The following is a 24,292-nucleotide window of genomic DNA, read 5'->3' on the forward strand; positions in this document are numbered from 1 at the left end:
GCAGCTAACGTAAAGTGAGGAATCTCATTTTCTTCCCTTTAATCACTCCCTCTCTCTGGCTTTTTTGTCTTTCTGATGGTCTGAGTCAACCTTCCAGTTCTGCAAGGTTAAAGGTTTCTCACTCTCTCCCTCTTGGGGTGCAGGACCAGCGCAGGGGACCACGACACCATGGAGTGATGCTCGCAGGCAGTGCTGCCTCTTCCACCTTTCGTGGGCAGAACGCCCCTCGCCAGCCCCCCACAGACAGGGACTGCAACGCCGGGGCCCGGCTCGACCCTCCGGGGTTTGTATTTCCATTCCATTGCCAGGGTCCGTGTTGCTTCTGCAAGTCCCTGGGGATGAACGGCAGTGGGACGCGCCTGTCCCCACGCAGAGATCACCGCGGCCCAGGGGTGGTGGACACGGACCTTGCCGTGAGCACCGTGCTGGCAGGTGAAGGGCCAGCACCCTCTGACAGCTTGTCACCCTTGTCCTGGCGGAGACTGGGGAGGAGAAACAAGGTCCCCTGGGTGCCATCGGGCAGCCGACACCTCAGCTAGGAGAGGACCTGGCCACTGTCCCCAGGTGACTCCAGCCCCGGCAATGTGACACAGGGGCAGGCGGCGAGGGGACGGCAGCACCACCGGCACGCACCTGCTGCAGTGTGTGGGACGAGCCACCAGACACGGGGCCACGGGGCTGGTGGGGACAGGGACAGGCAGCACCCAGCCGTCCCCGTGTCGCCGTGCTGGGCACCAGCACCGCTGCTGCGGGGAGAAGCAACCCCAGCGGTAACACCGCTTGTGCCACGGCAGCGCGCGTCCCTGCGTGCCCTCTCCCTCTCCTCGCAAGCAAGAGCACCGCGACCCAGCTACGGCAGCTTCTCCTTCCCGCCCCATCCGCCCCGGCGGCCGCGGCCTCCCCGTGCCGCCGGCAGCGCCGTGCGTGTGACGCCTCGCCGGCTATTACCACAGGAAGAGCTGTAAAGCTACAGCAAACCTCCCCGCTCAGCCCTGCTACAAATCAGGGTCAGGCGGCAGCGCTGTTAGACAGAGCCTGCCGCTACGTGCTCCTGTTCCTAATGTCCTCCCCGGCACGCTTAATGGGGACGCGGAGGAGAGCAGCACGGAGAGACCGTGGCTCGGCCCCGCTGCCCATCCGGGGGTTGCTGCTCTCCGATCCAGCTCCCCCATAGCTGCACCAGCTTCGAGCTGGGGCTGGCAGCGCCGAGGGTTAACGCCGAGGAGGCACGGCCAGGGATGTTTTCTCCCGCAGGGCTGCTCTGGCTTTACCTTTAACATCTGCAAATGTGGTTAAAAGTTTGCTGAGCCTATTTTTAGAGCCTCTCACCACATGCGATTTCTCCATCGTGAGACAGGAAACGCTGATGAGGTTGTTCGCCACGGAGCTGCTTTCTCCTCCCCGGACGGCCTCCAAGGTCCTCCGATCTGCACGGTGCTGCCACGCCGCCAGCTCCCCGGCCCCCACCTCCCAGCGAGGGGACCGCATCCTACGGCAGCAGCTATGGCAAGCCCGAGAGCCAGGAGAGCTGCCCGCATGCCACCAGCTTGCCCCGTGCCTCAGTTTCCCCAAAGCAACTGCATTTTGCTTCGCTGCCCAGCCCGGAGCAGTGCTAAGGGCTCGGTGGCTGCTGCATCTCCTTGACCACGGGATGCATTGATGCACTGGCACTGGGCATGGGGGCTGCCAGCAAAAAGACCCCAGCGGGGATGCCCACCACCCGCCCCTGTGCCCGCTGCCCACGACACAGGCTGCTCGGCATGTCCCCGCCGTCACGTTTAATACAAAATGCTTCGGAGTCGAAGCGGATCCCGGCTGCCCCGTCGGGCACCGGCCCTTCTGCCGCCTGTCACAGCCCCGTGCCTGAATCCGTGGCGCGGGCTCGGCAGCCAGCGAGCGCGGCTGCGGCTGGGCGGCACGGGTACCTGCTGTTTGAATGTCAACACCTCATTTATACATCTTGATTGGCTCTCATCAGCCATGCTGCGTTACACCTGATTGCTCCGAGCCGGCGCGGGGTGCCAGACTGCAGCGCGTAATTTCATTTAATTGGCCCTCCATCTGAAGCAAAACAGAAATAGAGGAATAAAGAAACAATAAAGCATCCTCCTCCCTAAAAAAATTAAAATCTCTGCGGTTTTGGAGGTTGGTTTTATTTTGCAACCATGAGCAGGCCATGCCACAGGCTGTGGGAATCCCTTCCTGGCCGTGCCGGACCCCATGTGAGCCGTGAGATGCTTTGCCACCCTGTGAGCTCGGCGCGCTCGTGTTCCCCCTCGTCCCACGATGAGCCCCGCGCTCGTGTCATGCTCGCCTGTGCTCCTTCTCCCGCCCACTCTCGCAAACCACTGAGGCTGAAATTTCAATTAAGAAAGAGAAATAATTACCCGCCGCTCCACATTTCCTCTAAAATGGTAGCCAATGCCAGCAAGCCGAGTCACCGCCTCCCACCGCGTCCTGGCGCTCACCGGCGGGTTGGCGTTCGGCTGACATTTCCAGGATAATGTCGGCCCAGCCGCCGCTTGCCGGTGGTTGCTACCGCGGCCGTGCCGGGAGGCCAATGCTGCGCAGATGCTTGGAAGAGATGTTTGCTTTCTGGGTGAGAGTGGGGCTGCCACAAGCCCCCGCCGCGCCGGCCTGACCTTGTGCCGGGTCTGAACCCTCTGCCTGACGCTGCCCGCACCTGGCCATGCCCCTGGCTGGGGTGCTGGTGCCCTGCTCTCCGCCTGGCAGGTACAAATTGGCTGACCTCCTCCCAGCCCCAAGCCGCAAGCCGCGGGGAAACACTGCACTGCCGTCGCAGACAGCCCCCGTGCACGGGGACGGGGCGCACGGGAGGGCAGGAGTGAGAGGATGGGCAGCGCCAGGGCGGGCAGCAGCCTCGGCCGCACCGGAGGCACTGCCGGCGTGTGGGGCAGCACCTGGGAAGGGCAGATGGACCCACCTTTGGGACAAGTCGCCAGCTTGGGGACATCAGTGGTGAGGCTGTGTCAGCCTCCCCGACGGGGTTGCCCCAACCCAGCGCTCACCAGGGCACCTCAGACCTGCCCACAGCCCCCGGAACGGCTCTGCTCGTATACACCCCCGTGACGTTCCAGAAACCACATTTCTTGCATCGTTTCATTTTAGCACAGCCAGAAATAAAAGGGGAACAAACCCCATCAGGGCTGGAAAGGGTGCAAACCCCAATTGAAGGATGCTGCAGCATCCCACAACTGCTCCTGCAGCTTCTCCTCACCAGCCAGCCTGTCCCGGCTCCAAATCGTGCCCCACTGGGGTGGCACGACCCTGTCACAGATCCCTGCGGTCCGTCCCCGGCCAGCACAGATGGAGGCATGAGATGCAAACCCCAGGAGAAGGCAGAGATGGACGCTGACCCAGGCACAGGAGGTTCTGCCATCGAGGATAGGATGAGGATGAGGATGAGGGTGATGCACAGAGGTGGCCTTGCGTTTCATGCACCGTGCAGGGCTGCAGTTCCCACCCACACACAATGCCCCAGGCTCGAGCCCCTCCTGCTCCAACCAAAACCCCCGCTGGGCACCAAACCAGCAGGAAACACCGACCGGCTCGCGCTGAGCTCGGCTCAGGGAGATGCCACATTCGGGCAGCGCGGACCAAGACAGAGCTCCAGGAGTGACAAGGCAGCGACAGCAAGACTCGCTGGAGAAATGGGTGCTCCCTGCACCCCGACAGATACAAATCGCTGCTGCCCAGCGACGGCACGGTAATCAGCTTGTGCCACGGTGTGCTCTGAGAGCTGCACCTTGAGTGAATAGTAATTACGCTCCTACAGCCCTGGCTGCCCAGGGAGCTCCGCGGGTGCTGCAAGGATCCACGCCGCTGCAGAACAAGCCGGTGCGGGTGATGCGGTGTGTCCCCCAAACCGGACCCTCTGCAATCAATGGGGATGGCATCTGATTTTCTCTGGATGTTTTCCCATTCGTCTTCCTGCAAGCCAGAGGGCCGGGGGGGCCGCGGCGAAGGCTGTGAGTCCCGTGACTCTGGCAGCAGGAGATGCGGGAGCCCTGGGCAGCGATCACAAGAACGGGGAAAGCAGCAACCTCAGGTTGCAGATTAGCTTCATTTTATAACCAGGGAGGCAGAAACCTCCCATGGTTCAACATCTCGACAGAGACCACACAGGGAGCCTGGGGAAAGCCAGGGAGAGGTCGCAGGTCTCTGCAGGGCGAGAGCATCCTCTCCCCAGGGAGGGAGCTTGCTCGCAGCCAGCAGGACCCTGCAGCTGCCTCAACCCATCACCACACCCCAAAATTTCAAGAGGGGTCATGCATTGTACCCCTTCCCCCTATGACCCCAAACACCTCCCCTGCAATACCGGTGGGGGCTGCAGAAACCAGTTTGGCGGAGAGAGGCTCTTTAACCAAGTTTAAATGCACTTCCCTTGACTCGGTTCCCAGTTCAGCGTAGAGGAGACCCAACTTGGCCGGCAGCCACAGCGCTCAGCTATGCACGTCCCTACCGAGAGACACATTCCTCAGCACTGCAGCTAAGTGCAGCACAGCTTTTGAGGCCTTCACCCCTCCTTCAATGATAATTTATGCCCTCTGACCCAACTCCCCCTTTTAAATCAGACTGATCAATAGAGAAATCAGACAATCCTTTTAAGAAACTATCTCATCTGATCCTTCCAGCTAATGATCTCTGCTCTTCTTACAGCTGTTTGCAGATATGTAGCCCAGGCTGCTGGGGGAAGCGGGAGGAAGAAAACCCACCGAGCCAAATTTCTCCTTCCCTAGTCCAAGCAGGAGCAGCGGCATCGCTCCCAATTTGCACAGGAGCAAAATGGGAGACACCAACTCCCTTCTTTCAGAAAACCGGAGCGCAGGCTCCCATCGGCAGGCTGACAGCTCCTCCGGCAATGCCGCACACTGGCGCTTGCTGCGGAGCATCATGCTGCAGGGAAGCACCGGCTCCGAAAATCTGCCCCCTGGCCCGTCTCGCTGCCGAACGTGCCCTTCTGCCAGCCCAGGAGCCCTCTGAGGACATTCTTCTTCATCCTTGCTCTTCCTGCAGGCTCCAGCCTTCCGGCATGGCTTTGCATCACCTCCCCTGCAAAGGAAACCCAGCAACACAAAGCACCAGCCCGGAATTCAGTTCCTGGCTGAGCCACGGTCGCCCACACCCTGTGCCGTGCACAACCACGGCACCGCGGCTCCCGGCTCCTCTGCGCGTGGAGGAGAAGCAGTGAGCACCGGGGATCTCCATCGCCTGGCCGGCAAACCCTCGCCCTTCGTGGGGACCCTTCCTTTATCACAGCAGCAAAAGTTCACGGGTACAGCCGCCTTCTGCCCACGGAGGAGCTAAACTGGATTGGTGGAAGAGGGAGCGATGTCTGGCGCTGCACCTCTGCGGGGAAGGGAATGGCACAGCAAATGTCCATGGCAGAGCCTCCAGAAGGGCTTTATTGACGGCGGCTGCATTTCTATTTAACTGGCAAAGGAACAGGGTTAACTGGTGAAGAGGGAAGCATCAGAGAACCCTTTAAGTCTTCAAAGTAAATCAGCTCCTGGAACAAACGCGCTCGGTAGCCAAATGTCCCCTTCTCCTTTGTGTGCGCTGGGCTTTTGACATTTATTACGCTGCCCGAGAACCACCCAGAGGAAGATGCTTTCCTTGCACCTACGGGCCATTTCGCACCCTGGCACGCTCGGACGGGGACTTCTCCCCTGCCTGGGCAGGGTCAGGCCCCCAGCACCCCCTCCCCGCAGGGACCTCACCCTGCAAACCACCCAGGAGGCAGGATGGGACCGTGCCCCAGGAATGCTCAGCACCCTCCCTGCACCCGCCAGGAGCCGGGGAGCAGGCTATGAGCCTGGGGCACCTCCAAGGTCCCCCCGCCACGTCTCCCGTCCCACCCAGCCCTTGCGCCGAAGCCAGGCAGCAGATGCAAAAGCCAAAGGGTCTGAGGGGCTGCCGCAGCGCGGTGCGGTGCAGGTCCTGCCACAGCAGTCACAGTGAATTACAAGGTATTAGAGCCCCGCGCCGCCGTGTCTCTCGCGCAGCAGCAGTCACGGTGAAGGACATGCTATGATAGGACTAGACTCTCCTCCGGAGAATCCAGTCGCCAGCCTGGTGAAAGGCGGTGGTATGAACAGGCCAGCCCTGTTCTATAGATCATATAGCGACAGGCGTGGTGAAGGACACGCTACTACAGGACGAGGCGGTGCGGGGGGTTTACCCAGCGACAGCCAAGCTGAAGGACGTGGTGTTTCGGGGGGGATGGCCGTGCTTTGCTGGATCAGTGAGTGCCCACGCCTTCGTGAGCCAGCAGCCGTGAACGTTTTTAATTATTCTTTCCTACTTTATCGAGCATTTCATTTTCATTTACATGCCGGCCATCTCCACCTGAGAACGTGGCTGGTGACGCTCCTTTCCAGCACTGCTCCCGTATCCCAGAGCCAGATGGGACCCAGCAGAGCCGGAGGTCCATCCCCAGCACAGGGGACCCATCCGGTGACCGACCTGCCCTGCGGCTCCGCTGCACGCCCCACGCAACGTCGAGGTCCACAACGTGATGCTCAGTGTCCCTCCCCATCGGAGCACAAGCACCGAGCGACAATTTTAGCGGCTGCCATAAATGCAGCAGGAACGGTGTCCCCTGGTGAGGCATCGAGCAGTGACTAAGAGCGCAGATGACAATAAAGCGGAGGAAGCAAGGTCTGACTGCAAAGCAGCAAACCAATCCCCCGAATCCAGCTCGGAGGCGCTGACTGACGATGCTCCCCCAAACCAGAACCAAGCCCGAGCCCCGCACAGGCACGAGCTGAGCTGGCGACGGGGAACTGGGCTCGCTTGGGTGCGGGCTGAGCTCGGTCCTGGCGCAGGCTCAGGTTGGGTGGATATCCCATAAACAGGAGGGAAGAAAGTATTCCCCACATCAGGACGCTGGGACGGAGTTCAAGTCTCCTTAGCAAAGCACACAGAGAGACTGCCGCACAGCTCCTGTGTATAAATCTACCCCCTTAACACGTTCCTGGTGGTAAATGTGGTAGAGGTTGTGCGCGACTTGACAGATCAACGCGTATTTACGGTGCTTTGGCACAAGGGATAGAACCAGTTGGGATTTTTGCTCGGCTCTACCACTTGGGCATAGTGCAGCCACAACAAACCCATTTGAATAACTCTTGTTTCAACCAAGGCAGAGATCCAGCCTATTCCCTGCAGAGCAAGTGCCAGACCTTGGGCCAAATTAATCTCCGATGGATCTCCATCAACTTCATGGAGTTACAACCACAATTTGGCCCATGCATGACATGTAAATCTGTTCATTTTCCTTCCAAATTGTCCAAATACCGCAGCATTTGTTAGTGCAGGAGAGGGACGCATCCTCCGGGAGAGATCTCTTTGGATACCGCGCCAGCCCTTCCTTTTTTTATTTCCTTTGCTGCCTGGGATAAAAGGCGAGCGAGACAGTCCGTAGTACGTGTCTGAGCTGTTTGGGAAAGAAATAGGAATTTCCTCCTGCCATTCCCAGTCTTTTGATAGGCAGGTGGGATGCAAGCAGGAATAACTCAATCAAGACAGAGCAATTTTTAATTAATTTGTGGATCCCTTCACCGGCTGATTGCCTTGGAGACAAAAGGGAAGCCTCTCCTTTAACACTTGTGTGTGCCTGGTACTCTGAGCCTCCCCTTTTCACCGGCGCATCTTTGGTCTTGAAAGCTGCACAAAAGGAAGAATTCCTTGATCTTTTGCCTCAGCTTTTGCTAAGACGGAGACACACATGAGAAGGAGCTGGGTTGGGGGTTTTTTGGGTTTCTTTTATATTTTTTAGAGAATATTAGAGCCCAAAATGCACACGGAGTGGGGTGGGGAAGGAAAAATAAAGAAGGGGAAAAAAAACCCCTCAAACCTAAGAAAGCAGAGTGTTTTTCCATCGACACCCTCTGCCCAGCCCGCTCCAGCCCCAAGGGGAGGGAGTTGAAAGGTTCAAGCTACATCAAGTGGTGAGTAATGCAGCAGGAGGCTCCTGCTCAGGGCCGGGCGCTCGCCCTCCGCAATCGCTCCCTGCCCCGTGCCCGATGCTGCGCGGGGCAGAGCCGAGCTCTCGCCCTCCCCTTCTCCCTCCGCCAGCGACAGTGGGGATGCGGGAACTTCCTAGGCAGTGACTGACACTACAATTATCGATTGCCGGCTGCAAAGGCTTGCTCTCGCCTCCCCCCCTCTTCTCACTTGTTTTCTTCTGTGCAGCAGAGTGCCAGCCTTCAGAGACTGCTGCTGTAAAAGGCTCAGATTGACGGGGTGTCAAGATATCCGCTGCCCCTGGCTTTTAACGTTCCCTTGCAGGGGGGAGCGGGAAGAGCCCCTGCACCGGCGAGGGGAGCTTGGCTAGCTCCAAAAGAAAGGGAGGAATGAAAAGCCTTCCTCTCTCCTCCGTCGAGGAGATGCTCTTGAACCACAAGCAGCTTTTTCAGTCTCAGCCTGGCTGCGTGCGTCTCGGAAATCTCAAGATGCTGGGAAGGAGGAGAGGTGGTGTGCCAGCCGGCCCCCGCCAGTGTCCTCATCCTGCCCAAAATCAAGGCAGTCAAGAAAAACACCACCCTCCCCACCAAGCCTCAGTGGGGTGGCGCACACACATGACTGCGTGTCCATCAGATTTGGCCGCGGCCGTTTCGGAGGTGGGGAGGGCAAGAGGCGTCCTGGCCAGACGAGGTCACCCGGCAAAGGCTGCAGAAGGACCAGGACTCCCCAGCCCGGGTGCGTCCCCTGCCACTCGGCACTGACGGCACGGGGGTACCAGACCAGAGGGTTTTCCTAGCAAAGCAGGAGCTCCAGATGCCCCTTGGGTCCTCTGCCAAAGGCTGCAATGCCACCTTGGGAGGCCACCCTGCCCGATGGCCCTGGCGGCCAGAGCTCCTGGCTCATCCGCAAGCCCCATCCCCGGCTCGGCTGGCCACCCTGGGCAAGTGCCATCCCTGTCACAAAACGGGGATGGCAACCTGCCCACGGAGGTGCTTGCAAAGCCTGGTGGCACCTTGGGACCATGGGTAAGTGTTACGCGCTGGAGCCAGAGGCCTGAAATTAAAGCCGGCTCTACGACCGTCGGTGTCGACACCTGGTGATGGGAGGAGAGGGATCGATGATGGAGAGTCTGTCACTCCTGATGCATCGCTGTCAGGGTCAATACACAATTCTCGAGGAGATCAGATGTCCAGGTTAACTGCTTTGGCTCCATGCTAAGCCGATGGGCTGGTGGAGCCCCGTCCTGCTCACACATCCTCTTTCCCAGCCAGACTCAGCCCTGCAGCCACCAAACACCACCGAGAGCATCCCCAGGGCTCGGGGCTCTTGTTTTCATCCATGTAGAGCTCAAGTGTAGCTGCGAAAGGTGTCCAGGGCTGGGAGAGGGACAGAGGGGCAAGAGGGACCTGTCTCCCAGGGGCTTTCGGCTGCACCAGACCAGCCCACTGCCACACTTGGCATCACTGCGGGCCCACGTGGGGACACAGGGCTTGGGGACAGCCACCACCTCCCCACGGTCACAGAGACACCGGGGGGCCTGGGAGGGGGAGTGGGGATGACGAGACCCCCGTGGGGAGGAGTCCCATCTGCCGGTTCCCCTGCCCGTCCCCATCCCGAATTGCTGGGCAACAGAAAAGGCAGGAGAGGGGGGAGCATCACCTCTCCTGCCCGGCACAGGCCCTGCCGGCTCGGTGGCCATGTCCCACTCTGCACCCTGGGCGGGCAGAGGATCCATGTGGCTTTGGCACGATGCCTGTCCCCTCCAGGTGACACTCCGGCCGCAGACAGCCACCCGGGACCCCTGAGGGCCAGGAGAGCCGTGGCAGCAGGGCTGCATTGTGCCCTCTGCACCGAGCGGGCTTGTGGCACCCCATGGCACCCCGCAGCCATGCAGGGTTCCCCGCTGTTGCAGCAAGCCCAGGCAGGAGGCACAAGCCCTGCTTTGCACCCTCACCGCCGGCCATCCCCGTGTGCCGCGCCGGGCAGGATCCGTCCCGCAGCCCGGGGGGGTCCTGTGAGGACGAGAACCACCCGCAGCCAGACTGCAGCGTCTCACCCCGCCGGCTCCCGGGGTGCTTTAGCCGCACATCTCCTCCTCGAGCACGGCACAGCCAGCAACAACCGCCCAGCCTACCTGGGGGAGCCCGGCACGGCTCCCCCGGGGGGGAACAGGGGGTCTTACCTGCCGGCAGCCCACGGAGCCGGCTTGAGGGGGACGCAGCATCGCACCCCGACCCCGGCGCAGCCAGACTTGCGCCAGCCCCCCCAAAAACCCCAAGAAAACAGAGCGCGGCATGAATAACAAAAGCAGCGATCAGTAAAGACTCTCCCAAGAGGCTGCAAGTTCTTCAATTAGAGCTCTCATTATAGGAACGAGAAACTCCACGCCGTCTTCTGTACGGATAACACTTTTTTCCCCCTCTCTTTTAAAGAAAAAAGGGAGGGAGGGAGAGGAAGGCTGCATCTCTAATGCAACAGACAGGTCTGCTGAGATTCACTTTGGCTCTTATTTTGACTTTCATCTAAAAGAGCTGCCCTGGGAATCCATTAAGTCCAATTTAAATCGGCTCTCCGCCCTCACAGCTTCTCCCCGCCTTCGCGCCCCCCCCCCCCCCCCCCGACTCCCTTTTCCTCCCCCTTGGAAGCAAACAAACACAAAAGCAAGGCCAGGCAGGGCAGGCAGCAAAGGGCAGGCAGCGAAGGGCAGCACCGGCATGGTTTCGGAGCCGTTCCCTGGGGATCACAGCCCTCCCCGGGCCAGTCGCTCGATCTTTATTTCCGCCCAAATAAACACAATCCGGCCACGTTTGGATACCGCCTCAGTATCACCCACCTCGGCGGCTCTTTTGGGGGGCCGACAGGGTTTTGGGACCCACTTCTGCTGCCCGCACATCTCCCCCATCCATGCACAGGCGTATTTTCCTCTGATTTTATTATTTTCAAGTACAATTAGCTCCATTAACGCCGCAGCCGGCAAAGTTGGATGGGATATAATCGCATACTTCACTCCAGGGTTTTTGGGTTTTTTTTCTTCCCTAGCGAGTTTCCCCACCCCAAGATCATTCCTCTGCCTTTGGGAATTGCCCCCCCCTGCCCATTGCAGCCCCACAGCCGGGTGAGGGACGGACCCCTCGCCTTTCATCTCACCACAGTCATTCAAGCTCCGCTTCTGTCGTATAAGCAGTTTTCCAGCTCTTCCCCCCCCCGTAACACACCCGCTCTGCATTGCATCCTATTCATATGTTTTCAATCATCGCCGTTTCGTTATTTAAAACAAAAGCACACAGCCCCCCCCAACCCGGCAGCAGGCTCCGAGCCCCCTCGCCGGGCTCCTCGGTTATTCCTCGGTTTGTTTGTTTATTAATGTCAACGGAGGATTTTGGGGCAAAATTTGCCGTGGGAGAAAGGGAGCGGGAGGTGAAAGTCCCACCGAGGGGCTTTCCAAAGGCGCAGCCAGATGTGCAAATCCCGCGATTCCTTGGGTTATCTGCTAGATCCATTTTTTCCTGCCCCGCCAGCCACCAAATAAAAGAAAGAAAATCCATCAAGTCAGCGTTCTCACGTGCAGACAACGGCAAGGATAGCCAGGCGCCCGACCGCGGCACCGCCGCAACTTTTATAAGTATAAAACCATGCACATTGATAACTCTTAAATTAAATAAGCCTCCCCTGGAAGATTTCCCTCTGCAGAGGCTTTCGCAGCCCCGTGCCCATTATTATTTTAACTTTGCAAAAGTAGGAGTCAGGACAAGCAAAATGAATCCGTCCCTTGCACACAAAATATTCCAAGTCTCAGCTGTATCTTTGTTCAGACACCCATCAATCGGCAAGTCAGGAGGATTTTTGGACCAGTTGCAAATTTCTTTATTACTTCCAGAAAAGCAAAACAACACCCCCCCCCCCAGCCGATGCTGCAAACAGGACACACGGACACACACACACACACACACACACGTACATACACCCCCCTCCCCAAACTCCGCGATGCCGGCGCTGTGCATCCATTCAATCGTAGCGGCACACGAGTTGCACAAGAGAAAAATAAATCCGGAAAAAGCTCCGTCCGCACACCCCCCCCCCCCTCCAATTCTGCTGCGGCTTCAATAAAAAAAAAAGACAGGGAAAAAAAGGGGGGAAAAAAAAGCACAAAGATGTAGCTTGCAACAATACCTGCGATGGTCCTCGCTCTCTCCTCTCTCTCCTGCTGGCTCGCTCTCCTCCTCTTCCAGAGCACAGTAGCCAGATTAGATCCTTAGAAAAAAAAATGTGAGAAATAGCACAATTCTCTTTTTTTTTTTTTTTTTTTTTTTTTTTTGCTTCCCTTCTCAGCAGCCCTTCTGAGCTCCTTCACTAACCATTATTCATAGACCACTAGGGGATATAAGGTAATTAGAAACGGCCCTATAGCATCCAGCCTGAAAATGTAATGCCAGCGGTAGGAGTGGTGGAGGGCTCTGGCTGCGGGCGGCTCCGGCAGAAAGTGCTCGGTGGAGCTGGGGACGAGGTGAGAAGTGGGGTGGAGGAGAGGGCAAGCGGCAGCGGGTGCTGGCGGCTCTCCGTGCCGAAACCAGGGTGGCCAGGGATGCCGAGGGGCAACGGCACCGGTTTGGGTTGGGTTGGAGGGTGATTGGGTTTTTTTTTGGGGGGGGGGGGTGTTCCTCTTTTTTTTTTTTTTTTTTTTTTTGTATTTTGGAGTGGGCTCGCTGTGCCCGTGTTAGCGGTGCTGGGGCTGCGTGTGTGTGTGTGTGCGCGCGCGTGTGTGTGTGTTTGTGCCAGGAATAGCAATCAGCAGAGGCAGCACACAGAGCGCAAAAATGCCATCATGCAGGGTCAACAGAAAGCTGCAGACATTTTTTTTCTTTTTTTTTTTTTTTTTTTGTAGGCTTAATCCTCTGGAGCGGGGGAGAGGGAAAAGGAGGAGGCTGCTGCCTTCTTTATAGTTTTGATTTTTTTCCTCTTCCAGCCTCGTAGGATCAGATTAACCCCCCCTCCCCTCGCACACACCACACACACACACACACACACACACACACACACGCCAGCCCCAGAGATCCCAGCCCTCCACCAGCGCTGCACTGGGGAGATGCCGGAGTCGGCGCAGGGTGGGCTGCGGGTCTCGCCGCCGCGATGAGCTGGGTGGGATGAGCTAGGTGGGCTCGCACAGCAGCAGGGAAGGAAAGCAAGAGGGAAGCAGCGCGGGGGGGTGGAGGCAAATGAACAAATCACACCTGCAGCTTTCTGCGTGCCGTAGCCAGCTGCAGCCCAGGCAGGGACCGGCAGGAAAAATACAGGCGCACGGGCTCCCAGCGCCGTGCATCTGCGGGGATTTGGGTGCATGGTGAGCTGATGGTAGCTCATCGCTAGGAGCGACTGCTTTTGGGGGGTTATTTCAGGAGTCGGGGGAAAGTGAGACGGTAACAAAGAGCAACCCTTCCACACACACCGCTTTTTCCAAGGGGTAAATAAAATCTGATGCAGAGACGAGGAGGGCGAGCTGGTTCCCTCATGAAGGGAAGCATAGTGCTGCTCGCCACGGAGGGCTTTAGTGGCCCTGGCACACCGGGATGCCCGTGTCCTGCTGCCAGCGGTGCCCTCACGGGCTGGCCGGGGTTGCTGCCGTGCAGCTCTGTGCGCGCTGGCTCCTGCCCGAAGGGTGCAAACGCCCAGCCCTGCCTCCTCCCACGACTCCGCTCTGAGCCTCTCTTTAATTGAACTAAAGCTGTTCACCTTGATAACGCAGCACGGCAGCAAGTTTCCGAGCCGTACGCAGGGGGCTGGAGAGCTATTTGATCCACTTCCAAGGTGCTGCCTTTCAATTCAACCCCTTGCTCTTGAAGGATGGATAACCAGGCCCTCTCTTTTCCCTGTTAATTACTCGAGATAGCAGGCATCAAGCTGCAAAACAGACCAAACCTCGTAAGGGGACCAAGCATCTGCCAGAACAGACCGCTTGCTCTCATCTCCCTTATCCCCTTCCTCTTCATCTTCATCCCTATCCTCATCCCCAGCCCCATCCCAGCCCCAGCCTGGCTGTTTATAGCTAATACACCGCAGCACGCTCCCAGCCACCTCCGACTTTACACGTGCCTCTCTGCAGGACAGTAAACTGAGCCAGGACCTCACAGCTCTCTGGGGACTCGGTATTTATCCCCCATAACCACCGATTCCCCCTGCCCTTCACAGGGAAGACCTCCACTGTTTGGCACCACGGGCTGTGACTGCTGCCCTAGTAAAGCCGAGGTGGGACACGCCCCATGGGCATCACCCTCAGCTTCTTCTCTGGGACTGAGAGAAGACTAAAGGATTTGTTATCTTCACACTACGATCCCATAAATTCAGCAATCTGGTCCATCCGGGTCATTTCCCGGCTCTGGTATGTTTGAAATCCCCACCTCCGGGAGTCCTGTGATTTCAGGAGGACCTCAACCCTGCTCTCCTTAAACACTGACCTCACCATGGCAAGGAGAAAGGTTGAAACCACAACCTCCTGAGAGCCCCATATGCAAATTAAATCACCACCAAATGCTTTGTTTTTTAAACGCTGTGATTTTTCTGGCAGCTTCATAGTTCTGTGACTCTGATTTACGGGTTCACAAAGGCTGATTTCATGACTTCTCGGCACTTCTGAAGTGCCGGCACCCACATCGCCTCCATTTGTATGACACAGCCATGTCTCTCTCAGCCCAACTGCCGGCTGGGTGGGAAACCATCGCCTATCACAGCAAGTAAATTTACTCGTTAAAGCCTCTGAGCTGATAGAGGACGCTGCTGCATAGTTGTGCGGATGGGAAAGTTTCCATCCTCTTGATGAAATCCAGCTCCAGAGCATCCCTGTGCGTGGCACACAGCCCCCTGCCACGGGCGTGGACATGGCTCCGTGCCCCTTGCATTCACCCAGCACGACCGGCATAGAAAAGCCTCTTCCCATCTTCCCCGCCGTGAGGGCAGGGCTCACCTTGCTGATCAAAGTCGGAGGCTTCCCTGGAAGTAACCCCCCCTCCGCAACTCCTGCCCCTGGGGGGCTAAAAAATAATGACTCATTGCAATGTCATTTCTGGAGCTGCTAAAACAAAGGCGCTCTGGCTCTGTCAGTGTCTCGCCACTGCGACCTACAAAGATAAGGCTTCCTCCTCTGTGCTGAGAAAAATGAGCTTTTCCCCACCAGCCTGCCCTTCTGCCTGGCCCTGCCGTGCTCCGCCGGTCTGGGATCCCCGGGACCTCCCCGGCACCTACGTGGGATGCTCTGAGCTGCCTCTTCCTCATTCCTCTTCCTCTCATCCCTCTTGCTGGCTGAGTTTCCCTCAGCCCCGCTCCCAAAGATCCCAATGGATTGCTCTCGTCCCCTGGCCCGGGTGACACCTCGCACCCGGTGCCACACACCCCACGCTCGCGGCTCCTTGCAGGCAGGGAGCAGGCAGCCCTGCCCCGACTCTCATCAAGCGCCGTGCACCGGCTCTGAGTGGATCCGATGGATTTTCATTTCCTAACTTTGCCCTTCGGGCTATTTCTAACGAGCTTCCTCGCGCTTAGGAAAAAAAAAAAAATCCTTCATCTTGCAGCGCAGTGTCGGAGTGGCAACGCTCGGGACGATTGTGCCTGCGAGGAGGCTCAAAATTAATTATATCGCAGTCACTTTAGGTAGGGGGTCCATCGCACCGACCTCCTCGGACCAGCTCCCACCCTGGGACCCAGGGCGCAGCCAGAAACCCCCTCCCAGAGCAAACAGGCTTTTTTTGACCTTTGCCTGGTGGGATGTTTGGCCGGTGCAGCACAGCCCTAGCAAGAAGCCGCCGATGTCCTCCCGTGACCCCGTCCCCTCACTGCACCCCACGTCCCCAGCCCCGAGCCCCCCGTGCAGCCTCTGCCCGCGGCACCGGCTCCATCCACCCTCCCGGACTCATCCCTCCCATCAAGAGAGAGGAATCGGTCCCGGGTGCCTTCGTTTCCTCTAATCAGACGTTTTAATGAGTTTCTCGGCGCCCAGCACATCACCGTTTCACGCCACCACCCCCTCCGAGGCCAGCCCCGTTCCCGCGGCGTGCCGAGGCCCCTGTCGTCTCGAAGGCTTTCCTTGGTGGGAGAGCAGCGATTATTTCTCTCAAAAGGTCTCTTATAATGGAAACCATCTCTCCATCCCTCCTTGGTCTCCTCCTGCCGTGACCCAGGCTCCGTCGAGAGGAGCTCTGCTTCGAGGCAGCGCCGTGTTTCCATGGAAAGAGTGAATAGCAGAGTCTTCCCAGCGGTTTATTAGAATTCCTTTTACTTCGATGGAGAGTTTTAGAGCAAAGTAAAAAGGCTTTAATGTGGGGCTAATGGAGCCCCTGGGAAGTCCAGGAAGGAAATCTCCCCTGGAGAAGAGGAGGCGTGAGGAGAGGGAGGGCAACTTTCAAGACAAATTCCTGGACAGGTTGAAATTTTTTTGCAGAAGCCATCTCAGGCAGCGAGAAATGGAAATGAATGTTTGTTTTATTTTTAACAGATGTTACAAAAGACCTGCCAGTAATTCAGCGAACGATGCAAAACCTAGATCCCACTCACTTTTCCCGGCATGTCTTCCATCCCCTCCCTCTCCTGCTCAGTAAGAATGCTTATTTGCATTTAGCATATCATATTTTAAAAAAAAAAAATTAAGCAATAAAATAACAATCGTAAGCCACTTCATTTCCTCCCTCCCTAAGGCTTTGGGTTCAGTTTAAATCCTTGGCTGTAGCAGCTATTAATTGTTTTTAATAAATTTTTCCGTCTCTTCACATTTCCCAAGCCCATCTACTCACCCACTTTGAGGGTTCCCCTCTTTCCCGATCCCCCGTCCCGCTCTCTCCCTGCCGTTCCCCCAAGGGACACGACAGCTCTTGACTCTGCCAAGTGTTTGGAGCCTAGCGAGCGCCGCTCCCTGCCTGGGGACGTCCCAGTGTGAAACACAGCCTGCAGCCTCCTCTTTGAGGGAAAATACAGGGATTTGGCTGTGCTCTTAAGATGGGGAGAAGGAAAGGGGAGGAGGTACACTGGGGGGGTCCTAAAACCAGCCAGCCAGTGGCTGAAACAGGAGTAAGAATCCAGCCTCTTTGCACCTCCAAAAAACCGAGGTGCAGAAGCCCATGCGCCGCAGTGCTTGGCCAGCCGGCGGGCAACTTCGAAGTCAAGCTAAAACTGACCATGACGCCAGAGCAGCGTTTGGGGGAACAGATGAGATTTGGCACTTGTGAGCATCCCACACTGAAACCAGACCTGGGAGGCTGGTGACTGTCCTGGGCAGAGGAGCCCTGAGTCCCACGGACGCCAGATCTCCTGAAAATGAACAAGTTTGGCAGCTCCTGGTTTAACCCTTGATGGCAAAATACAAGGCTCTCCCTTTTCACATCTGATCACGGAAAACAACTTTTCTCCTCCCAATACCCAGCTTTCCAAAGAGCACGGTCCCACGGAAACCTGGACCGGGCAAATCCACGTGCATGGCCACACATGCAGGTCATGGTTCCCGCACATATCCCACGCGGGAATGCCTGGGAGAGGCCACGGGGGTTTTTTGTGCAAGGGATGGTGCTCTTCCAGCTCATACTCATGAGATGAAGGGCAGGAAATCCAGGGTGATTTTCTGCCTCGTATCTTGTCAGCACCCCTGTATCCACAGCCCCGAGCGGGGCACGCTCCACAGCCCATCATCCCGCACACCAGCACATCTTGCGCTGGATTCACGCTGCATCAATGTTTGCAGGATCCCGAGCTGGAAAGTAGGAGACAGGCTCCAGAGAGCAGCTACAGGGCAGTGCCGATACAAACAGGGTGTCCCTACGTCCTTTATAAATCCTAAACCCTGTCTGATTGCTAGGCAGAAAATGGCATCCGTGTGCGTTTCCAGGTGACGGAGGAAAACTGGCTGTTTTCACCGAGCTTTCTCCTCTTCCTGTTACAATTCTGCACCTGGTTAGCAACTGTCGGAGAGAGGTTAATCACAGTCCTTAAATCAGGAACCTTGTTGCGGTATGCTTGGGATGCACATCTGTGCTCTCTACAGCTCATCCCCAGCGGCATTTGGGAGAAGGCAATATGCCAAAAAAACCCAACCCCAAATAAGCCCAATCCCCCCCAAAATGAGCAATAAGCATCCCAGGGTGTGGGACCCTGCTAATTCCTCACGTTGGTCCTGTGGTACGTGTGAAACGGTCGCTGTGCCCCAGCCTGGCCGTGGCTGCGGGTTAAAGGCATCTCGGTTAACACGGTGTTGGCACAGCCGTTTTGTCGCAGAAACGGCTTTTAAAGGGGTTTGGGTTTTGCTCTCTGGCCGGCCTTGTGATGGAGGGGAGGAGGTGTCACCTCAAAACGCCTGGGGAACAGGGAGCGATCCGTGTGGATCGCAGAGACCACGAGTGCTCTCGGCCCCAGACCGGGAGCCCAGCCCCGCATTGGGTCAGCCCTTGGCAGAGCACAGGCTGGAGCTCCGGCAACCGCCAACCGCCCGGCTTTGCTGCTGGTTTTCAAGCACTGCAAAGCCTGACCTGGCCTTGCTATTTCTAGGCCTGTCCCAGGGGATCACCCTGCTCTCCCTGTTTTGGGAAAAAGAAGCGTTTTGGAGCACCAGAGCCCTTTGGAGAAGGGCCCAGCTGGTGCTCGGCCGGACCCCGGGCTGCTTGTGCTGCAGAGCCAGCAGTGCTAACCGCCGGAGACAGAGGCTGTTACGCGCGTGCACGCACACGCACGTGCACCGCCCGGAAAATGGAGAGGAATTGATCCCGGAGGCAAATCTCTTTTGTTCTAACCCCGTTGCTGTAACTGGATCTCCCCAGGTTCTCGGCTCACGAGCCGCAGCGGATCACATCGCTTTCATGCCTTCTCCCGGTGCCAGCTTGTCACATTCCCTCGTCACCGGCGGCGGGGAGGGGACGAGCGAGAAGGGGAGGCATTGCTCACAGCGCTTGTTTACCTCGCCGCTGCGCACGAGGGGTGTACGGCGGTAATGAGCAAAAACCGAGAGGGAGCAGATTGCAGATCCACGGCATGAGATCACCCCCAACTCACAGGTTGCCCCTTTTTAATGAGGTCCCCCCATCCTCGTCCCTGCCAGGCTCCCCATGCCCCAACAGCCTCCCGTCTTTCCCCGCTGTCTCATTTCGACTGCAGAAATGCTGATTCACAGAGCCCGGCACAGGAGGCGTTTGGGAGGCAGAGAGAGGAGCGACCCGGCTGCTGCTGCCGGCGCGGGCAGCGCTGCCTCTGCACAACGCCACCCATATCACCCAACCTCCCCGGGCGCTTTTACATCGGTGATTAGCGACAATGAAGTCGCTGCAGATTAATCCGCTCTGCGCTTATTCCAACACCTCTTACCCAGCGACTCCCTCACCTCTCAGCAAGGTGAATTCCTCCCCCCTGCTCCCCAGGAGAGTTCGCACACTGATTTTTCTCCCCTTTCTGCACAGGGGAAAGCGAGGTGAAAGATTTCACGCCACGTGCCCAGGGCCACGCAGCAAGATGCCAGGACTCCCGGGATGGGGACGGTGGGGATGGAGCGGTGCGGGAGGTGGGGTGGATGGCACACGGGTCCCCCGGGAAGCACTTTGCTTTCCAAGCCGTGCGGCAAAGCAAACAGTACCCTGACCTGCCTCCATGCCTGTGTCAGAGCCCTCGCTTGTGGACGCTTTGCTGCCTCACCAGCGATCCGGGCCCCGTCTCCTCCTTCCAGGACAGCCGGCGCCCGGCAGTGGGGTCTGCACCCTGGCTGGCCTCCCGGCATTGAAAGTAACATCAAGGGTGCTGTGCCGCGACAGCAGTTGGCATGAGCTGAATCTGCCCGCCCTGCCTCACCTCCTCTCTCCTGCCAGCGCGGTGATCGCACCAGTCCAGCCATCCCTGCCCGCAGCAGGCCCGAAATGGGAGACAGCAAACTGAGGGGTTTTCAGGGCAGGCTGTGGGAACGGTGTTCCTGACAGCCCGGGGCAGACAAACGACTGCAAAAGCAGGGGCTGGCTGTCCAAGCGTCCCGCTGCCCCAAAGTCCAGGTCCCTTCCCTCTGGGACAACCACGACACCTTGCAGAAGAGTTCAGGTAAAGACAACTTGTTTTACTCCATCCTGCATGTTCAGTCGCATTCAGTGACCCCCTTCACCCCAAAGGCACCTGCGGTGCCATGATGGATGCAAACGCTCGGGGACCTCGTGCACTGAACAGCATGACACAATGCAGACCTTCTTGTCACCCTTACGCTCCTCTCTGTGCTGCGTCCCTCTGGGCCAGCTCAGCACTGCTCGGACCAGGCAGGATCCGGCCCAGAGCAGATGATGGGGGAGGTAAACCTGGTCAGCCAGGCAGAGAAGCCAAAACTGCATCCACGTCCGCAAGCTCACGGGCACACGCTGGATGGGTCTGAGGACCCTGGGGCATCAGCAGGACGCTCCTTGCCACCGCCATGCTGCTGCATTTGCATCCCTGAGGTCAAAAAACCAAACCCACCTTTTACTTTATTACTCTCATTTTCCTCGCAGGGCTGTATCTGCGCCGTATTGGTCCCCTGATCCCCTCTGCATGGACGACTGCCGGCCTGCAGCTGAGTGGGTCGAGCTGGCCTGCTCATCTCGGCTCAGTGAAAAGCCATGGTGCATCTGAATAGATTTCCACCATGCAAATGTAAAGGCCCCAGTGGGTTTGAAAAGGAGCCCTTGAGGTATTATCTCAGCAGTGCCTCGAGGCAACCACCTGAATCCTTGCGTGACTGCTGCACAAACTCAATGTCTCCAGCGGCTGGGGATTATGGACAGACCGTGCAGAGGAGCGCCCAGGCCACCACAGCCCACACCGTCAACTCTCAGATGCCCCCATGTGCACCCAACTCTTGAAACACAAGGCACAGTGATGCTAAGACAACCGAGGCCCAGATGCCAAGGCAGGAAACTAAGCTGAAGTTTTCACATTAATCATATCGAGCTCTATTCTTTTTCATCTATTTCAAGGCAAGTCAAAAAGAGGTTCACACTCTCCTCTGGCAAGCCACAGAGGATGATGTGAGCCTGTCTCTTGCATTGCAAGTACAGTGTGTCAAGCAATTAGCAAGTAATCAGGAATTCAGATAGGGTGGGTAGGATACGATCCCTCAAAGCTCTGGCAGGAGCAAAACCCACCCTAGAGTTTCCCATCAGGCATGGAAGGCAGCAGAGGAAGCAGGGGCTGTTGGTGAACTCTCGGGGAGCAGAGCGGACACCGTGCCAGCAGAGCCTGCTGCCACAAACCATCCCGCATTTAGCGTGTGCGGTAGATAAGGGGCCTCTCTCAGGCATTTCCCTCACTTGTTCCCAACCTCACGCAAGGTGGCCGGGGCAATTCAAAGTGCTGGTCCCCAGGCCTCCTGCAGACCTGCCGGGTCACCCAAGCACCCCTGTGCATGGCCCATCCCTGGGTGTTCTGGCATTGCGTTAGCTCTTGCTGCTGTCACCAGTTTTACTCCCTGCAGCTCTTACTGTGCTGGTTTCTGCTTGGCATCCTCCCAGCAGCCCAAATCCTGCTCTCCTGGAAGTCAGTGGTAAAACCGATGCGAGAGCAGGAGTAAACCTTCTGTGCTCGCTTCGGGAAGCCGCTTCCACTTCTGTCCCCCAGTCCTGCTAAAACCACATCTCACAAAGCCCTGGCACAGCACACAAGCAGTACGGTACCATCCCAGTGCACTGGGCTCTGCCGGCGTGGCGGGCACCGAAAGCACCTTGGAGGGGGATGTGCCTGCTCGTAGCTTCCCAAACACCTTGCTGGTCCCCATGAGCACCCAACCAGCCCTGCAGGAAGAGAGGATGGATTATCCCGGGGTGCGAGCTGCCAACCTGGGCGCGCACCTCCCTCTGGGCGTGGGGCCCAGGGCGCAGAAGGAGCCGGCGCGACGGGTGAGTTGCAAAGGGGACGCCTAATCTGCCACCCGCCCTTTCTCCTCTCCATTGCCAAGGTAGCAGCAGACAATGCTATCTGCTGGGTTGTCAGCCGTCCCTCCTCCCGCTTCTCTTTAGCCAGAAAACTCTCCATCTGTCTCCAGATGGGGTGTTTCTACCACTCCAGTCAAACTGATTCAGAGTGGAACAATGATGCTTTGTTAACAAAACAATTTTTGTGTGTCAAGCCCTCCTTCTTGCGGTTTTTTTTTCCCCTAGTCCCCAGTGGGTCAGCTTTGTGTGGCGTCCTACATTTTGTTGTTTCTTTCACATTTTAAAGGCTCCGTATTTTAGTACAAAAGGTGCCTGCAGAGCAGCTTTTATCTGCGAGGCAAGATTTGACACATACGCAGATCACAATTGCGACAGGAGGCTCGTGATGTGGTGGTTAAGGGTGGTGTCAGGACCTTCAGAGTGATGAAGCATTATTTCCAGTGATTTTTGCCTCCAGGATAAAAATTAGAGCTGGTCCTATGCTGCTTATAAGGCTTCTATGAGCTGGAATCCCCCAAGGCCTCACGGAGGGAGCAGTGAGAGAAAGTTTGAGCTTGCTTTGGTGCAGGGCAGGCGTCAGCTGTGTCCACACGTCCTTCTCGCATCCTCCTGTCCTTCTCACATCCTCCTGCGCAGGACAGGGCCCCTCTCTTGGCTTGTGAGGGGAAGGGATGGGTATGCAGAGCAAATCTGCATGTCTGTGAATAAACCACAACCCTCTCCCCAGCGCAAACCTCACCGTGGTTGGGAAGGTGAAACCTCAGCCCTCCCATGGCCAGAGCCTCCGAGCGAAAATCCTGCGGTGCGCTTGACTTCTTCTCAGCTACCTGGGGTTGGATTATCCCCCTCAACCCACTCCCTCACCCAGCAGCAGGAAGGACATCTCTGTTTTCTCTTCCAAAGACATCTCCACCGCACAGGACTCCAAGAAAATCAGCTCTTCCTTTTTTTTTTCCTCTCTTTTTTTTTGCCCCGAAGCAACAAGCACACAAACCACCTTCTGCTCTGCACATAACCAGCAACTCACAGCAAATAACCAACCCGCTGGCTCCAAAGCAAACAGCTTTGTGTTCCTAAGCGGGCTGGCGATTTCTACACAAGTGGGACTTTTTCTTCCAGCTCCCCCCACATTTGCAGAGAAGTTCCCTCCTCCTTCCTGTCCTCAGGTAACTGCATCTTCATGGAAACACCAATATTTTTATGAGTCATCCCCCTTCTTCCCCCCTCCTGCTCTGTGGCCACCACCCCTCTGCTTTAGAGATCAAAGCTGAAGGGGACCAGCTGTGTCGCATCCTTTCCTCTCCAGCCCTTTCCATCTCCATTTGCAGCCGTCGCCAGCACGAGCCCCTGCTGTTCTGACAGCGCTTTGTGCTGCCCGTTCAGCGCCGCAGCTCCGTGCCCGCCGTCTGCTCCCCCTCCATCCTGCTCCTGCTCCAGCCACACCGGGAACACAGGGAACCCTCCGGAGCTCGTGGCTCAGTCCCCTCCGGCACACACGGGAGGTGCCCCACTGGCCACCTTGGCTGCTGCCCTGCCTGTCGTGTGCTGCTTCGGAGGAAGAAATGTGCTAATGGGAGAAATGGGATAATCCGCTTCCACTGAAATCCCATCCTAATTCCTCATGTTTGGACAGTCCTCCACAGACCTGAGCACAAGACTGCATCTCCCTTCCAAACCAGCAACTCCACGGGGATCTTCGCTCCAGGCTCATTTCAGCATGGGTGCAACTTCAGCTGGGAAAGTCCAGGTGCTTCTGAGAAAGCGGCCTCCATGTTCAGAAGGTTGAACGACTCACGCATCCCTCCGTGCTACAGCAGGGATTTGCAATGTGACGGGATAATTAGCATCAGGGATGCACTTCTTGCTGCATCCAGGAATACGTGTCCATTTTTGGCCTCTAAGGGAGTGCTGCTCGTGGTGGAGGCTACTTCCATTTGCAGCAACTCACAGGTCTGTCAGGTCCATCTTCGGGGAGTACACCCCATCTGTCGTGGCATCTCATCTTGACCGCGCCACGTGCACCTCCTGGGTGCTGCGATCATACGTTGAGCAGCGTTACAATCCCCACTTCCCAACACCTCACCGTAACTCTTAGCCGAAACCCAGCTTGGAGTTGTGTCTTCCACAAGGACTTTGAAGAAAGTATCGCACAGAATTAAGTCTCAGTGCTTTTTATATGTAAAACGCTGATTTTAGCTGCTAATGGCAATTCCCAGCAGAAAAGGATGGTTAGTAGTGGCGCGTATATTTATGAATACTTTTTAAGCAAAGGCTGTGAGGCGGGCAATCTATTGGTCCTCGTGGAAAGCTCCCTGGTTTGCTGCTGCAGGCATCTAAATGCAAAGTTTCAACATGGCTTTTGCGTTGTGTGCTCTGCTACGCACATCCATCTCGAATCTCTTCTCTTA

The 24,292-nt window shown here is 57.2% G+C and overlaps 1 protein-coding gene across 3 annotated transcripts in view; it reads right to left on the reverse strand.

Annotated features, from left to right (window-relative positions):
• Positions 1–24,292, reverse strand: part of RAI1 (retinoic acid induced 1) — a 76,694-nt gene that overhangs the window by 28,651 nt on the left and 23,751 nt on the right. Inside the window, exons 1-2 of one of the 3 annotated variants that reach the window (XM_054843709.1) lie at positions 12,342–12,537; positions 12,157–12,237 (exon numbers count right to left, since the gene is read on the reverse strand). The exons of 1 other annotated variant lie outside the window; for it this stretch is intronic. The gene's annotated coding sequence lies outside the window, so the exon portion shown is untranslated. Of the gene's footprint in view, positions 1–12,156; positions 12,238–12,341; positions 12,538–24,292 lie in introns of those variants that run through there. One more of the 3 variants, XM_054843708.1, reaches the window with a different exon arrangement.

The sequence above is a fragment of the Grus americana genome, chromosome 15, assembly GCF_028858705.1.
Source record: "Grus americana isolate bGruAme1 chromosome 15, bGruAme1.mat, whole genome shotgun sequence".
Taxonomy (NCBI): domain Eukaryota; kingdom Metazoa; phylum Chordata; class Aves; order Gruiformes; family Gruidae; genus Grus; species Grus americana.